The sequence below is a fragment of the Anas platyrhynchos genome, chromosome 1, assembly GCF_047663525.1.
Source record: "Anas platyrhynchos isolate ZD024472 breed Pekin duck chromosome 1, IASCAAS_PekinDuck_T2T, whole genome shotgun sequence".
NCBI classification, from domain to species: domain Eukaryota; kingdom Metazoa; phylum Chordata; class Aves; order Anseriformes; family Anatidae; genus Anas; species Anas platyrhynchos.
The window spans coordinates 129,176,527-129,189,824 of record NC_092587.1 but is presented as its reverse complement, the minus strand read 5'-3'; the positions used below and the strand labels follow the sequence as shown (position 1 = coordinate 129,189,824).

Below are 13,298 nucleotides of genomic sequence, written 5' to 3'. Positions count from 1 at the left end.
AAGATTATGCTAGGTGCTGTTGAAAGGCATTTAATGAATGGGTCTTTTATCAGGCATAGTTAGCATTAGTTTATGAAAGGAAACTCCTGACTTTGCAATTTGGTGTCCTTCATAGTCATCCATAAGATGTGGATGACTTGGTGGATGAAGAAGGAAGGGGGGAACATTTGGAGTGGTGGCATTTGTCTTCCCAAGAAACTGTTATGCAGAACAAGCCCTGCTGTCCTGGAAGTGCCTGAACTGATGCCCCCTGATGGGAAGCAGTGAATTAATTCCTTGTTTTTCTTTGCTTGCATGCACAGCTGTTGCTTTACCTAGTAAACTGTCCTTATCTCAACCAATGAGTTTTTGCACTTTTACCTCTCTGATTCTCTCCCCCACTCCACCTGGGAAGAGTGAGTGAGTGGGTGTGTGGGGTCAAGCTGCCTGCTGGGACTAAAGCACAACAGCATTAGCAATGCAGTCAGCAAAGACATCGAGGCTGTCACACTGTGGTGTGACACTGTGCTGCTTCTGGTGAAAATGGCTACAATATTATATAAATTTCAGGTGACATAAGAAAACTTTATGTGATACAAATATATGATGTAAATGCCTTTATTCTTATTGTTTTTGAATATCTGGAATGATAGAAAAAGTATTATTCTTTTTATGCTTGGTTTTGTTTCCCACATATGTGATATCAGACTGTATTTAACTTTGCAAAGAAAAGAGATTCTCAAAATGCTGATCAATAGTGAAAATCCATAATAATTATGGGAGTCAGTCATGTTCTCCGTCCAGCATTGATGACTTTAATATACTGAGTGATATCTGAGAACCTTCTGAACCTGACCATTTGAGGATGAGAGCTTCCTCAGCTCCTTCTCTTCTTCATGTTGAAGAACAACGCTGATGGATGTGTTACTTGCTAGCTGCTTAGCTGCACTGCTGTAATAAGTATTCCCAGTGATATCCTCTACCTCCTTATGTATTAAGGATTCCGAAGGTCTGAAGATAGAAGTACATGAAAGAGGAGAAGAAATAACAGCTATTTCCCTTTCAGACCAGATTTCTTTTCTTGTAGCTGAAAAGAAATGTGATATGAAAATGGAAATACTGCTCATTTCATAAGGGTTTGATTTTTTCTTTGGGAAGAAATGGTCAGTTGGGAAATGGCTTTTTGTTGGTTTGTTTTTGTTTGTTAGTTTGTTTTTAAATTTAGCTGAACTTTCAAAGCTCAGAGTCAGTGCTGTGGTGTCACAGTGACTCAGTGACCTCATTGAATCTCAGGCAGCAGAGACACAGCAGGTTTGGATTTCTCAGTATTCCCAGGCAACTGTCCTGAAACAAGTTTTCTGCTGGAGATGAATAACCCAGAAACACTGCTCCTCAGTCAATTTTTGTGCCTCAGACTTAGCAACGACATTACCTGAATAATACTAACAGATCTTTACTGGTCAGACTCAATTCTAATTTAAGTGCCTATGTGAACATCTACATTTGCTTTTACATTTCTGCACAGATTTAAGAATATATTTTCCAATTTACCCATGTCCACATGGCATTCTGCATAAAAATAAAGCTATGATACTACCCAAATAGGAATGCTCCTTTCTAGCCTGAACACCATCTTCATTTTAGGCTATTTTTTTCTTGTAGGATAAGTCTAGACTTGTCTTTATGGGTAATCATCTAAAAAGCATCTTGTAGGTCTGCACTGGGAAAATGAGAATCTCATTACAGGTATCTGCCATTTGTTGAGATGACTCAGCAACTCAGTATTTCACTAATGGAATACTTTTCTTTTTAATACATTATAATTATTAAATAATTATAATAATAATTAATATATTAAATTTCATTTTAATATGTGTATTAACACTCTTTTTAGTGGGCCATGAAGCTCTAGAATCATAGAATACCTGAGTTGGAGGGGACCCACAAAGATCACCAATTCCAGCTCCTGGTTGCCCAAAGGACTACCTCAAAAAATCAGACCACGTGTCTGAGAATGTTGGCCAAATGTTTCTTGAACTCCGGCAGGCTTGGTGCCATGATCACTGCTCTGGAGAAGATGAAGTTCATGATCATGCAAGACTCTAGACTCTTCATGGCCAAAGAATTGGGTTATCTTTCCGATTAAGAAAACTGCAAATTCTTGTAGAGAGTAATGGTTTTTGTGTGGCTGAACTAGTGTTTAGGGTGTGACAAAGTGGGAATATACTTTGAGGATATATGTTAAAAAATGAAAGTGAATAAATAATGTGAAAAAGACTAGGCTGCACTGTGAATTTGTTGTGAAGGATTGGTGACATTGTGAATAATGTTCTGTCACAAGAGAGGAAATTAAATGAAGGAAAGCTGTGCTCTAAAGAAAATGCAAGACAAAAAGATTGATCTCTGCTAAGTGGAAAAGACTAGCATTTATATTCAGAGAAATATCACTGTTTCATTTCTAAAAAGTTTTCAGAAAAAAAAAATAAAAAGAAGCAAATGTCTGAACACTTTCTTTCATTTCTCTGCATATTTATTCACCTTTTCCCAATGAACATGAATTCTAATTGAAGTCAGAAAACAGACTTGTTTTGATTGCAGTAGGAGGTAAATCAAATAGTCACAATTCCTGTTGATATTAATGTGAATTCTATATGAAGGTTCATAGAAATCAATGATGCAGATCAGGGAAAATAATTTAAATTAAAAAAAAAAAAAGAGTAAATAGAAAATTTAAAATATATTCCTTATATATATATATATATACATTTTTTTTTTCTAAAAAATAAATGTATACATGTCTGACTGCATCACTAACAGTCAGTAGCTATGCTCTGGGTGCTGGTTACTCTTGGATCTCTATTTGTTTAAATAGACTTGCAGGCTGTCCTTCTGTATTAATGTCAGTCTTTTGCCTAATATCAGGGTTAATTCCACAACACCACAACATCAACTTGTGGGTAGTTTACAACCTTCTTAAAAACAGTACTGTTCTTGTCATTTTTAATATACATAGCAACAGCTGCAAGACAGTCTTGTTAATTTTTTAAGATTCTGTTGTCAGGAAGGGTTTTATTTTTATTTATTAATTTATTTATTCTGGTGTGTGTGTTCAGATTTTTTATAATAATTGTTGAAGTGAACGCTCTAAGATTGTCAAAATATATATATTTTTGAAAATATGTAGATTCTGGGATGTTGTTAGGATACACAACCACCTAGATGATTTTAGAAGAGTCAGTAATTACCTGACTATAAAATATGACTGTGGAGATGACTGAGGCCTTGGCATAAGCAGGCTTTATGGAATGTACTTGAAAAACACTTTCTTGTTGTTGGTGGTGGTTTTGTTTGTTTTTGTTTACAAACCTGGTTAACAAGCCGAATACTTAAACTGTCTGAAAGCTTCAATGAAACTCCATTTGACTTTAAGTTGGCTCATACTTTGGCAGGAAAGGATAAAAGCCTGGGAGATTGACCTTTGCTTGTTCCCTAGAGTGTAAACAATTGAAAGATAGATATGAACTGATCCAAATTCTCTGTAGGAGCGTTTCTCCTCCTCTCAGTATGTACCTCATATTGGTGTCAATAATAATTATGCATATTCATTGAGAGGTAACAGAAATTTTAAACTGGTAACTCTTCATAAAATCTTATTACCACTGCTCCATAGCCTATGGATCAATAAAGCGAGTTAATAAGCATTAGTCAAAATCCTGTTGCAGCAGTGGCAATAATATAGATAAAATGTTTAATATACATTTATTGCTTAGTTACTTTCCAAAGAGAAAAGAGTTTATAAAAGATGTGTTTTGTGATAGATTTTCCTTTTACTGTCTCTCTATCACTCAGCACTGGTTTTTACCAGTGAATAGCATCAGGTGTGAGCAGAGTAGTTTATATTTTAATAATTTAAACACTGAATTAATAAATTTTTTCATACAAAAACTAAGGTGGGAGTATACAATCCCACATGGTTAAGCATTCCAGTCAGGAAATGTATGGGCAATCTTCATTTTACTCTCTGATGAATAATGCATTGTGTTACATCCTTTAATTATATGATTGTATACCACTTGAATAATATTTTTTTTCCCAACAAGTTTAAATTACTAGTTTATGTGATTTTCTAGTACTATGTATTATTAGTTGTATGCTAGGAAGAATTCAAGAAAGTCTTTTATATAAAATCACATAGCATGCTGATGTTACTCAAGAAATTTATAAATAAATCACAGTTTCTGGAACACTGTTCATCTTTAGATCTCAAACAGCCTTACAGATGGATTGGTCTTAATCAAATGTGACTAAGGCAGAACTCAGCAGCATTTTGATTCCTATAGGTCAAGGCACCTGATCCCACAACAGGATATATTTCTGTCATAAGGAAAGATATGCTTTAAAATTAAGAAACAATCATAGCTCTAATGTTGCTAATGACTTAGAAGGTACCTTGCAGATTGCCTTTACTCATAAAGAAAACTAATTATGAATGCGCATACCAATAACATGTAGCCTGTGTCTGTTGTCAACGCATCTTCTAGGGTCTTTGCTTTTGAAGTTACACAGGCTGCTTGTAGCAGGAATACTTGCATTCTGTCTGCTACCAGGAGGCTGCAGAGCTAAGAGTCATTGGGATGCAGAAAATGAGCCCCCTTCCTCTCTACATTGTGCTGGTTTGAAACTGAAGAGGTAGTAAGAGGAGGTAGAAGAACCACTTTCCTTCCCAGTAACTAGAACTATGGAGAAGATAGGGGAAAGATATTTATGCACCCACACATTCATACATTTGCTCTTGATACTTCTCTTTAGTAAAAGCTAGAGAAAAAAATGAAGTAAGAGCCACTTTTGTAGTGTGGAAAATGACAAAATGGACTTCTCAGAGCATATAGCATTATCTCTTTTGTGATGTTACTACCCTATTGCATACATCATGCTTTAGTCACAGCACTTTTCATCACTTAAGAACATTGTATTGAAAATGCCATAGGTAGGTGTCCAAATATCACCTGTGACAAATATCACCTGTTACTTTTTTATTTTATTTTTTACATTCTTTAATAGTACTGAAAATAACCATGTGTCTGCATTTTGGATTTGCTAGGGGATGGGTAATCCTGGTAAGATAGATCCAGCACATGCAGGACATAATTACCTAAATCATTCATATTTTGTACTATGATTGATCTCATCATGCCTTTCAGCAGGCATATAAAATTAAAAGATCATGTTAAAGAAATTCTTGTAATCCATTTATAAATAAATTAAGCTTTACAGCTTTCTTCATTCTGCATGTATGATTACAATGCTCTGGATCTTAGCATCCTTATGCCTAGATCAGATGCCATATTGTAAAGTCTATTTTAAAATGTTATTTTGAATAAGCTCGATAAGCATTAAATGGGGTAAAAAATTGTTTTGTTGCAAGCCAGGAAGAATGCATACTTGATTAAATATCAAAGATCAAAATTTACAAAATAATACCATCAGAACAGACACAAATTCAGCTTACAAGCATTAAGGGAAGACATGATTAAATTGATTATGATGTACAGCATTAGTCATCGTTACTATACAATTGTGCTGTGTCTTGAAATCTCTATTCTACAGTAAAAGTAAGATATTTTTTCATCAGACTAATATATAACATCTGGAACAAAATAATTACTGCAAATGAATTCAAGAACTGTGACAGAATTTTCATGTATATATATATTTGACGCACTTGCTTCACTAGATAAATTATCTTAATAGCATGATATAACAGAACTCTTTGTTAGTCATCTTACCAGGCATCTGTGAGACAAGTCTTTTGTATAGTACTTTCTTGTCACTGTTTCTGTCAGGACTTAAAAAAAAAAAAAAGAAATAGTAGAGATGGATGAATATTCATCAGCTTGGCCACCAAATTCTAAAGAAATGAATGGTCCTACAAAAACTTGTCTCTCATAGTTGCAGTTAGGTCAGATAAATCACAGAAACACAGAATGGCTGATATTGGGAGGGACCTCCAGAGACTCCCCCTGCTCAAGCAGGATCACCCAGAACATGTTACACAGGATGCATCCAGGCAGGTCTTGAATATCTCCAAAAAAGGTGACTCCACAGCCTCTCTGGGAAGCCTGTTCAGTGCTCTGTCACCCTCTATTTCTATTTCTCTCTCTAGGTTGGAAGAGACCTCAAGATCATCGAGTCCAACCTCTGACCTAACACTAACAGTCCTCCACTAAACCATATCCCTAAGCTCTACATCTAAACGTCTTTTAAAGACCTCCAGGGAGGGTGACTCAACCACTTCCCTGGGCAGCCCATTCCAATGCCTCACAACCTTTTTGGTAAAGAAGTTCTTCCTAACATCTAACCTAAAACTCCCCTGGCGCAACTTAAGCCCATTCCCCCTCGTCCTGTCACCAGGCACGTGGGAGAACAGGCCAACCCCCACCTCACTACAGCCTCCTTTAAGGTACCTGTAGAGAGCGATAAGGTCACCCTTGAGCCTCCTTTTCTCCAGGCTGAACAAGCCCAGCTCCCTCAGCTGCTTCTTGTAAGACTTGTTCTCCAGACCCCTCACCAGCTTGGTTGCCCTTCACTGGGCTCACTTGAGCACCTCGATGTCCTTCTTGTAGTGAGGGGCCCAAAACTGAACACAGTACTCGAGGTGCGGCTTTACCAGAGCCGAGTACAGGGGGACAATCACTTCCCTAGGCCTGCTGGCCACACTGTTTCTGATACAAGCCAGGATGCTGTTGGCCTTCTTGGCCACCTGAGCACACTGCTGGCTCATATTTAGCTGACTATCAACCATCACTCCCAGGTCCTTCTCTGCCTGGCAGCTCTCCAACCACTCATCTCCCAGCCTGTAGCTCTGCTTGGGGTTGTTGTGCCCCAGGTGCAGGCACTTGGCCTTGTTGAACTTCATACAGTTGGCCTCAGCCCATCGGTCCAGCCTATCCAGTTCACAGTAAATTCTAAGTAAAGTCTATCCAGATCACAGTAAAGAAGTTCTTCCTCATATGGCAATGAAAGCTCCTGTGGTTCAATTTATACCCATGACCCCTTGTCCTATTGCTGGACACCACTGAGTAGAGTTTGGCCCCATCCACTTCACATTGTTCCCTCAGGTATTTGTAGAGGTTGATCTGTTCCCTCTCAATCTCCTTTCTAGGCTAAACAGGCCCAGCTTGCTCAGTCTTTCCTTGTAGCACAGATGCTCCAATCCCTTAATCATCCTCATGGCTCTGTGCTGGACCCTCTTTAGAAGTTCTACGTCCCTCTTGTACTAATGAAGTAGACAAAGGAAGTGGACAGGAGAATGTATTTACAATAAATTTCTCAAGTATGGGTTCATACACAGCAAATGTAAAAATAATTTAATTCACACCATTGATCATTCATTTTAGTGGCCTCGCATAGCAACCTCAGTTTGCATGTGACTTATTTTGTAGAAATTTTAATTAAGGATGTTTACGTTCCATTGAGATTAAAACAAGAATACATGGGAAGAATTGTAAAATGTTTTCACATAGCAATAGTGTCTGAGGGAAGGTAATGCAAAGCCTGGACACATAGAGAGGAACAAAAAATTACCTCACAAACACACTTAACAATACTTTGGATGTAAGTGTGCAGAAGTAAACAATGTAATTTGCTGTTTATACTTTTCCTGGACTCTATAAAAACAACAACAACAAAACAGGCAATGGATAGCACCCTGTTAATTCGTGCCACTTTCTCTGCCTTCTGGCTGTCACAAACTAAAGCATAAACTAAAGCAGCACAGTGCAGAGAGGGAGAAATTCACTGCTGGAACAGGTCTCAAACTGCTTCTGGCTACTGGAGTCCCTTCCAATAACCCAGCAAGTATTTCCAAGTAAGGAAATTCTGGATTCACAAGAAAGATTTTTAAAAACAATTTTAAAATCAGTTTAAGAGTGATTTTTGGTAATTAGTAGAGGCTGCCTTTGGTGGAAGGGTTCTCTTTGAATACTTTCTTGAAGCCTGTGATATGTAATGCATCCATAATTTAAGTTATAAATGACACCTAAGAGCTATCAGTGATTCAGAGTCATATCTATATTTCCAGGAGGCAATATGAAATGCAGGATAAGATCAATATTGTGATGTTTCTGAGTAGAATTTTTTTTTCCTATTGGATATCTGCCTGTGCCTTCCAGTATGAACCACAAAAGAAGGTCAAGGACTGAATTAGTACCTCTTGTTAACCTTCCCTCCTCCTAGTGCTCCCCCAGATAAGGAGATTTGGACTGGTTCATGTGTATATAACTATATTCATATTTGTCCTTATTTTCTATGTTATCCTACTCTAAATACCAGATGTTTTCATTTTATTGGTATGAAATGCTCCTGTATACTGTAATGGCTTCACTGGTACCACACCAGAAGCAAAGTGTTATCAGTCACTTAAACAGGCCTTGTAGCATAGAAAGCTCTTGGAAAAAGCACTGATTTGATGGCAATGCCAGAAAAAACAAGGGTTGAACCCACTTGATCTGACTGTTAAAACTGAACTAAATACCTAATGACACTGTGAAACTGTCACACCTTGAATAGAGAACACATTTTCAAATGAGATTTGGGGCGTTCTATTTTTTCTATCTTTATTGTGTTTTAAAAAAGTAAAAATCACACTAGGAACTGGTATTGTAAAGATGGGATGGGATGGGATGGGATAGGATAGGATAGGGTAGGATAGGATAGGATAGGATAGGATAGGATAGGATAGGATAGGATAGGATAGGATAGGATAGGATAGGATAGGATAGAGCAGGGCAGGGCAGGGCAGGACAGAATGGTTCTAGTCAGAAGATACCTACAAAGATCAACTGTCAGACTGCTTTGGGCCTGACTCAAAGTTTAAACATATTCAAATACCTCTTGAATGGGTATGGGGCATCAGGCACCTCACTTGTTCCAGTGTCTAACTACCCTCTCAGAAAAGAGGCTTTTCCTAATGTCGTCTGAACCTCCCTTGATGCAGCTTTGAGCCATTCCCACATATTCTGTTCCAAGAAAAGATGAGCGCCTCCCTCACCACTTCCACTCCTCAAGATGCTGCAGAGAGCAGTGATGTTGCCTCTTGGCAAAACTCCAAAACTATAGGCACATCCAAGCGTCTTCAGCCTCTCCTCACAGGACGTGGCTTCCAGCCCTTTTAGCTGCTTTTTGACCCCCTATGGATTCTTTCAAGTATCTTAAAATAATTTTAAAATTGTAGAGCCCAGCACTGCTCATAATATTCAAGGTGACACTGCACCAGAGCTAAATATGTTCTTGTTGAATTTCAAGCTACTGCTAATGGCCCAAAAGTCCAATATATCTCGATTCTTCTGCAGGGCCTCTTGTCCCTTCAGACAGTCAATAGCACCTCCCAACACAGAATTGTCAGTAAATTTACAAAGGATGCATTCAACTCCTGTATCCAGATCACTGATAAAAATCTTGAACAGAACTGGCCCAGAGTGAACCTGGGGGGACACTGCTGGCAACTGGTCATTAGCCAGATGTAGCCCCCTTCACTACAACTGCTTGAGCTCTGCCATTCAGCCAGTTCTTCTCCTAGTGACGCATGAATGTGTTCGTCCCAAAGTTGGCCACTTGTTCCAGGACTCTTGCTAAAATCCAGAAAAATTACATCCTCCACCTTTCCTTCTTCCACTAAGTGGCTGACCATGGAAGGGTATCAAATTAGTAGATCAATATGTCTATATATTCTGTATTCTGTATATGCTCAAACTTTCAGAAGGCAAAATTCACATATAGGAAGTGAAGTCAGTACAAATAATATATTTATTATATTTAATTGTATGTAAAATAAAATTACTATAACCTCTTTCCATCTATGCTTATTATTTAAAAGGAAAAATACATAATAGAGAACAATAAGGACTTTCTATCTTTTAAAAAGTTTAACGAGACTCAGGCAATTAATAAAAAAAAAAAAAAGAGAAAGAAGGATGTAAAAATATTTTGAATATATGCAAAATGGAGCTGTATTGACAAGTGGTGTGTTAGAGCTGTTAATGTCAGATTTAAAAAAATGCTTGAAATACATAATTTTACTTTATATTGAATAGCTGAACAAACAGTTATTACATTGTCCTAATATAAACCAGGGCATTATTATCATTGTTTGATAGAGACTTTTTACTAATACAATTCTTAAAGAGAAACAGGATTTGCTTACCTTTTTTGGTCTTTTACATAATTTGTTACAGTAAAGTTTGAAAAACAGGGCAGTTGTTTTCTTCTCCGTGGTTTGTCATTTGTCAGACATGTTAGATTACCTTTATTTATTTATTTATTTATATTATTTTTTTTTTCCCTCCACTATAATTGCACCTTTTACATAGGATGTACTCTTTATTAATTTATGTTTGGCAGTATATTGAAATACACTAGGTCTTGTTAACAAACATCCAGCAATTATAATAATCTGACATGCCATTTTGAAAGTTATATTGAATTTTCTCTTCTTATGGACACTAATTGCATATTTGAAGTGATGGATTTTGTTCCTTCAGAAGCATGCTCCTGGATAACTTATTTATCATAATTTGAGAAAGTGGTATGATCTTATTTCTTCTGTTTCTTAGGTTTCCAAAAATGCACACACAATACAAACAAATATAAATCATGTGCCACCAATTAACTGTTATAAAACCATTTACATGGAAAAAGGGTGATTCTGTCCTATTTTCCGCTCAGCAGTTAGTGCTTAAGAAACTCAGGTAGAATAGAGAGGTGACTGAATTAGTTCATACTCAACATAATATATCATATTTAGTACCCTTATTAATCTTTAGTATATTCCTGGGGAACTGTAAGGATGCATTATTTAGCATCTTCGCTGGAAGAACAGCACTTTCCTCTCATCTTTCTTCACATTCCTGTGCCATGTTACTACACGCTCACCCTCCCTGGCTCCCCAATCCTGCATGGGAGTCCTTGACTCCCATTCATTTGCCACACTTTTGCTGTCATAAATGTGTTGTGAGAGATAACAGATGAGTGACACTGGAAAGAATCACAACTGTGCAACAGGACATACACAGCTTATATAGAAACTGCTGCATTTTGATGGCTCTGGCTCTTGAGGAGGAAGGGGACCTGGGAAAGTGCTGTGGACATCTAGGCAGTTATTTCCCCCAACCTGTACAGCTGTAGCTTATTCCTCACAATTGGCTGTGCATTTTATAGATACTATTTAATTGTGGATGAATGGCAACACAGAGACTTTAGAAACGCTTTAGAGACTCTTTAGAGGCAGAATCAGGACAAGGCTGATGCTGGCAGGGACCTCTAGAGTTCACCTGCTCCAAGCCCTGCCCGAGCAGGGACACCCAGAACAGACTGCCCAGGCCCATCTTCAGGTGGCTTTTGGACAAGGAAGAGACCCCACAGCTCTCTGGGCAGCCTGTGCCAGCGCTCCATCACCTGCACAGCACAGAAGTGTTGCCTGGTGCTCAGAGGGAGCCTCCTGTGCTCCAGTTTGTGCCCAGTGACTCTTGTCCTGGCACTGGGCACCACTGAGAAGAGCCTGGCTCTGTCTTCACTGCACCCTCCCTTTTGGTCTTATAGACATTGATGAGATTCCTCTGAGCCTCCTCCTTTCCAGGCTGAACAGGTTGTTCCTTAAGTTAGTAAATCCCTGTTTTCAAGCATGTATTAAATTTTGTTTGATACTTCCATGCAACTACCATGTTGATTAACACGTCACTGAAGCCTCTAAGCACTGGGAGGTGTCAGGAATGATGGAGCAGGTACCCCAGGTTCTTATTACTACATCTCATCATGTTTTTACAACCCCTACCCCAATTAAGGGCAGGTTATTTTGAAGCACTTCCTGATATATATATATATATATATATATATATATATACATATATATATACATATATATATATATTTATATATGTATTTATTTATATTTATATATATTTTTATATTATATATATATATTTATATATTTACATATATATATATATTTGGCTTCGGGATACAGTTATTTAGCATTTCAAATAACTGTGAAGAGTAGAAAATGGTTGCTAGCGGCTAAATCTTGGAAAGCAGACTTTCAAGTAGGTTTTCTCCAGTTAAAAAAACTTTAAAAATGTTTAGCTACTTTTTCCAACAACAGAAAAAAAAAGGCAATGGACATTTATAGGTCTTTAAAAGCATGTCATATCACAAGATCCATGCAAACAGCACCATCTGAAAGATACCTGCTGTATTCAGTGATTCCTGCAATGGGAACTCTGCATGCATTCCTGAGATTCCCCATACTTTTAAGCAGGTGGCAGTGTCGGTTAAAGAGACATAGTTTTTTCCTGCAGCCGATAGAGATTGTTGCTTTCCAATTTCTCGATTTATCTTAACCAAAGGTAACAATATATAGCACCATTACTGGGTCTCTACCCAGATAAGGAGAGGAAAAAAATTTGAAAAGAATGTCTTTGTTGACTCAAAACTATTTTATTGTTTCCAGATGTAGCTTTGTGAGCTTCATTCCTCAGAATGAGACACTGCAGTAAGCGAAATAACTCTTCTTTAATACCACGTTAGCATGAAGAACTATCTTCTGACGAGGTTAGAGGACGTCGTAGTGCAGTGATTCAGCATCAACTCAGTATCTACCATTAAATGTTGATAGTTATAATAAATGAAAACTTTGTGGTCTTTTTTTTTTTTTTTTTTTTTTTCTTCTGTTGGACCTTCCACACAGACTTGGCAGGCAAGGCAATAAGGATTACACCTAGATTTGCATGTTTGTACTGCTTTTTCTATTTATTTGTTTATTTATTTATTTATTTATTTATTATTATTATTTTTTGCATAAGATGTTATGTTAGCTACCATTTGAACCTATGAATACCTAGCAAGGTATATATTTTTTTCAGACATGTCCTACAGTATTAAACTAAAATAAACAAAATGCAATAACCGAGTTTCATTTAATGAATGGTAAGTGGCTTTGATCTCTTGCTAATGTGAGAACACAGCAAGCACTGTTCAGAAGACATTTCTGACTTTGACTCCAAGCATGGTAAAAGTTATCTGTCATGAAGTGGTAGTTGTTTTTTTTTTTGCCTGGAGATATGAGAAATGTGTGTGTGTGTGTGTGTGTGTGTGAATTTTGTGGAAACAAACCAGTGTTCAAGCAGACAGGTTTTCTGGTGGGAGAAAACAGCTGGACCTCCAACTGGAGAATGAAGAGTGATTTATTTTGGGCATGCTGGCTAGGGGGAAAAGACCGCTTGCAATTATTTTCCATGAATTGCTTTTCAGGTCGTTTAAGCAGATTT

General features: G+C 37.4%; 1 long non-coding RNA gene across 1 annotated transcript; it reads left to right on the top strand.

Moving 5' to 3' along the window:
* Positions 1-341: 341 nt before the first annotated feature.
* On the top strand, positions 342-2,484 carry LOC110351891 (uncharacterized). Its single transcript, XR_002399919.4, has 2 exons — positions 342-549; positions 1,874-2,484. It is a non-coding gene; the product is annotated as an uncharacterized lncRNA (long non-coding RNA).
* Positions 2,485-13,298: the final 10,814 nt, after the last annotated feature.